We start from the raw sequence: 5,609 nt of genomic DNA, 5'->3' as shown, positions 1-5,609 counted from the left end.
TGCACATATGCACTTCCACTTAGCACATCACTCTGCTTGACCCCTCAAATTGTATGTAATTATTCTATATTGTTATATTAATAATGCTTCCATTATTGCTTGCAACTGTAATTATCTTTTATTTTTTGTTTGGATACGGATTGTGAAAATTTATATTTTTACTATTGTGATTATGGAACTATGACTCTGTATCACCAAAGCTACTATTAAATAAAAAAATCTGTAATAATTTTTTTAAATCCAAATGCATATCAGATTATCTTTGAATTTTCAAGAAAATACAAATTCCCAGGTATTGCTTCTTTTTTTAATCAGAGCTCCAGATATGTTTCTAATGTGCAGCCATATTTTAAAAAACTGGAGGATATAAGGATTTTTTATCTAGCTTGTTTCAATTTTTCTATCTTATATTCAGTGTTCCCATTTCATTAAGTGTATGTTTTTCCAGTTTCTCCATCTCTTTTGTAATTTTTGATGTTCTTTCTCAAGCCTTTATCAAGCATAGTAGAAAAGCTATTGTATATATTATATATAAAAATTATGTACGATACATATTTTTAGAAAATTTATGAATCTTCGCTTAACTAAAAAATTTATGACATTTTGATTTGACTTGTTTGATTTAGTATGAATAGACTGCTACATTTCTAGCAAAAAATAGATATGCAACAAGCAACAAAAGTTTACTGTATAGCACAGGGAACTATAGTCAATATCTTGTGATAATCTATACTGGAAAATAATTTCAAAAATAATATATGTGTATATGTACAACTGAATCACACACAAAAAAAGAGTTTTATTTTTTGAAATTTAGTAATGATTATCTTTTTGCTAGTTTTTCTAAATGTTCTATGGAAATTTATTACAATGTATGAGATACAAAATTTTAAATACATCTGTGAAGGATATAAGATTAATATAAGTATAAATCTATTCTATTTAAATTATTAATGACATCAATAATGATGCTCCTAATCTTTTTCCCTGCACTTGATAAAATATTCTCAGAGAAATATTAATGTGTCTCAATATGATTATATATTTCCCCTTGTATTTATTGTGATTTTTGCTTTATGTATCTTTGTTTCTTCATTGTTAAGTGTCTAATTGTTTATGATTTTTCTATCTTCTTTAGGAATTATATTTTTAATCATTAAAATTTTTCATCTTTATTTCATTTACAAATAAATTAGTTTTTTTTTAAATTTTATTTTATTTTTAAACTTTACAATATTGTATTAGTTTTGTCAAATATCGAAATGAATCCGCCACAGGTATACCCGCGTTCCCCATCCTAAACCCTCCTCCCTCCTCCCTCCCCTACCCTCCCTCTGGGTCATCCCAGTGCACCAGCCCCAAGCATCCAGTACTGTGCATCGAACCTGGAATGGTGACTCATTTCATGCATGATATTATACATGTTTCAATGCTATTCTCCAAAATCTCCCCACCCTCTCCCTCTCGCACAGAGTCCATAAGACTGATCTATACATCGGTGTCTCTTTTGCTGTCTCCTACACAGGGTTATTGTTACCATCTTTCTAAATTCCATATATATGCGTTAGTATACTGTATTGGTGTTTTTCTTTCTGGCTTACTTCACTCTGTATAATAGGTTCCAGTTTCATCCATCTCATTAGAACTGATTCAAATGTATTCTTTTTAATGGCTGAGTAATACTCCATTGTGTATGTGTACCACAGCTTTCTTATCCATTCATCTGCTGATGGGCATCTAGGTTGCTTCCATGTCCTGGCTATTATAAACAGTGCTGCGATGAACATTGGGGTACATGTGTCTCTTTCCCTTCTGGTTTCCTCAGTGTGTATGCCCAGCAGTGGGATTGCTGGATCATAAGGCAGTTCTATTTCCAGTTTTTTAGGAATCTCCACACTGTTCTCCATAGTGGCTGTACTAGTTTGCATTCCCACCAACAGTGTAAGAGGGTTCCCTTTTCTCCACACCCTCTGCAGCATTTATTGCTTGTAGACTTTTGGATCGCAGCCATTCTGACTGGCGTGAAATGGTACCTCATAGTGGTTTTGATTTGCATTTCTCTGATAATGAGTGATGTTGAGCATCTTTTCGTGTGTTTGTTAGCCATCTGTATGTCTTCTTTGGAGAAATGTCTATTTAGTTCTTTGGCCCATTTTTTGATTGGGTCATTTATTTTTCTGGAGTTGAGCTGTAGGAGTTGCTTGTATATTTTTGAGATTAGTTGTTTGTCAGTTGCTTCATTTGCTATTATTTTCTCCCATTCTGAAGGCTGTCTTTTCACCTTGCTAATAGTTTCCTTTGTTGTGCAGAAGCTTTTAAGTTTAATTAGGTCCCATTTGTTTATTTTTGCTTTTATTTCCAATATTCTCGGAGGTGGGTCATAGAGGATCCTGCTGTGATGTATGTCGGAGAGTGTTTTGCCTATGTTCTCTTCTAGGAGTTTTATAGTTTCTGGTCTTACGTTTAGATCTTTGATCCATTTTGAGTTTATTTTTGTGTAAGGTGTTAGAAAGTGTTTTAGTTTCATTCTTTTACAAGTGGTTGACCAGAGTTCCCAGCACCACTTGTTAAAGAGATTGTCTTTAATCCATTGTATATTCTTGCCTCCTTTGTCAAAGATAAGGTGTCCATATGTGCGTGGATTGATCTCTGGGCTTTCTATTTTGTTCCATTGATCAATGTTTCTGTCTTTGTGCCAGTACCATACTGTCTTGATAACTGTGGCTTTGTAATAGAGCATGAAGTCAAGTAGGTTGATTCCTCCAGTTCCATTCTTCTTTCTCAAGATCGCTTTGGCTATTCGAGGTTTTTTGTATTTCCATACAAATTGTGAAATTATGTGTTCTAGCTCTGTGAAGAATACCGTTGGTAGCTTGATAGGGATTGCATTGAATCTATAAATTGCTTTGGGGAGTATACTCATTTTCACTACATTAATTCTTCCAATCCATGAACATGGTATATTTCTCCATCTATTAGTGTCCTCTTTGATTTCTTTCACCAGTGTTTTATACTTTTCTATATATAGGTCTTTAGTTTCTTTAGGTAGATATATTCCTAAGTATTCTATTTTTTCCGTTGCAATGGTGAATGGAATTGTTTCCTTAATTTCTCTTTCAGTTTTCTTATTATTAGTGTATAGGAATGCAAGGGATTTCTGTGTGTTGATTTTATACCCTGCAACTTTACTATAATCATTGATTAGTTCTAGTAATTTTCTGGTGGAGTCTTTAGGGTTTTCTATGTAAAGGATCATGTCATCTGCAAACAGTGAGAGTTTTACTTCTTCTTTTCCAATTTGGATTCCTTTTATTTCTTTTTCTGCTCTGATTGCTGTGGCCAAAACTTCCAAAACTATGTTGAATAGTAATGGTGAAAGTGGGCACCCTTGTCTGGTTCCTGACTTTAAAGGAAATGCTTTCAATTTTTCACCATTGAGGATAATGTTTGCTGTGGGTTTGTCATATATAGCTTTTATTATGTTGAGGTATGTTCCTTCTATTCCTGCTTTCTGGAGAGTTCTTATCATAAATGGATGTTGAATTTTGTCAAAGGCTTTCTCTGCATCTATTGAGATAATCATATGGTTTTTGTTTTTCAATTTGTTAATGTGGTGTATTACATTGATTGATTTGTGGATATTGAAGAATCCTTGCATCCCTGGGATAAAGCCCACTTGGTCATGGTGTATGATCTTTTTAATGTGTTGTTGGATTCTGATTGTTAGAATTTTGTTAAGGATTTTTGCATCTATGTTCATCAGTGATATTGGCCTGTAGTTTTCTTTTTTTGTGGGATCTTTGTCAGGTTTTGGTATTAGGGTGATGGTGGCCTCATTGAATGAGTTTGGAAGTTCACCTTCCTCTGCAATTTTCTGGAAGAGTTTGAGCAGGATAGGTGTTAGCTCTTCTCTAAATTTTTGGTAGAATTCCGCTGTGAAGCCGTCTGGACCTGGGCTTTTGTTTGCTGGAAGATTTTTGATTACAGTTTCAATTTCCGTGCTTGTGATGGGTCTGTTAAGATTTTCTATTTATTCCTGGTCGAGTTTTGGAAAGTTGTACTTTTCTAAGAATTTGTCCATTTCTTCCACGTTGTCCATTTTATTGGCATATAATTGTTGATAGTAGTCTCTTATGATCCTTTGTATTTCTGTGTTGTCTGTTGTGATCTCTCCATTTTCGTTTCTAATTTTATTGATTTGATTTTTCTCCCTTTGTTTCTTGATGAGTCTGGCTAATGGTTTGTCAATTTTATTTATCCTTTCAAAGAACCAGCTTTTGGCTTTGTTGATTTTTGCTATGGTCTCTTTTGTTTCTTTTGCATTTATTTCTGCCCTAATTTTTAAGATTTCTTTCCTTCTACTAACCCTGGAGTTCTTCATTTCTTCCTTTTCTAGTTGCTTTAGGTGTAGGATTAGGTTATTTATTTGACTTTTTTCTTGTTTCTTGAGGTATGCCTTTATTGCTATGAACTTTCCCCTTAGGACTGCTTTTAAAGTGTCCCACAGGTTTTGAGTTGTTGTGTTTTCATGTTCATTAGTTTCTATGCAAATTTTGATTTCTTTTTTGATTTCTTCTGTGATTTGTTGGTTTTTCAGCAGCATGTTGTTCAGCCTCCATATGTTGGCATTTTTAATAGTTTTTCTCCTGTAATTGAGATCTAATCTTACTGCATTGTGGTCAGAAAAGATGCTTGGAATGATTTCTGTTTTTTTGAATTTACCAAGGCTAGATTTATGGCCCAGGATGTGATCTATCCTGGAGAAGGTTCCATGTGCGCTTGAGAAAAAGCTGAAATTCATTGTTTTGGGATGAAATGTCCTATAGATATCAATTAGGTCTAACTGGTCTATTGTGTCGTTTAACGTTTGTGTTTCCTTGTTAATTTTCTGTTTAGTTGATCTATCCATAGGTGTGAGTGGGGTATTAAAGTCTCCCACTATTATTGTGTTATTGTTAATTTCTCCTTTCATACTTGTTAGCATTTGTCTTACATACTGCGGCACTCCCATGTTGGGTTCATATATATTTATAATTGTTATATCTTCTTCTTGGATTGATCCTTTGATCATTATGTAGTGACCTTATTTGTCTCTTTTCACAGCCTTTGTTTTAAAGTCTATTTTATCTGATATGAGTATTGCTACTCCTGCTTTCTTTTGGTCCCTATTTGCATGGAAAATCTTTTTCCAGCCCTTCACTTTCAGTCTGTATGTGTCCCCTGTTTTGAGGTGGGTCTCTTGTAGACAACATATGTAGGGGTCTTTTTTTTGTATCCATTTAGCCAGTCTTTGTCTATTGGTTGGGGCATTCAACCCATTTACATTTAAGGTAATTACTGATAAGTATGATCCCGTTGCCATTTACTTTATTGTTTTGGATTCGAGTTTATACACTGTTTTTGTGTTTCTTGTCTAGAGAATATCCTTTAGTATTTGTTGGAGAGCTGGTTTGGTGGTGCTGAATTCTCTCAGCTTTTGCTTGTCTGAGAAGCTTTTGATTTCTCCTTCATATTTGAATGAGATCCTTGCTGGGTACAATAATCTGGTCTGTAGGTTATTTTCTTTCATCACTTTAAGTATGTCTTGCCATTCCCTCCTGGCTTGAAGA

The sequence above is a fragment of the Bos javanicus genome, chromosome 15, assembly GCF_032452875.1.
Source record: "Bos javanicus breed banteng chromosome 15, ARS-OSU_banteng_1.0, whole genome shotgun sequence".
Classification (NCBI taxonomy): Eukaryota; Metazoa; Chordata; class Mammalia; order Artiodactyla; family Bovidae; genus Bos; species Bos javanicus.
The sequence above is the reverse complement of the archived record's forward strand: the minus strand, read 5'-3'. Positions refer to the sequence as shown.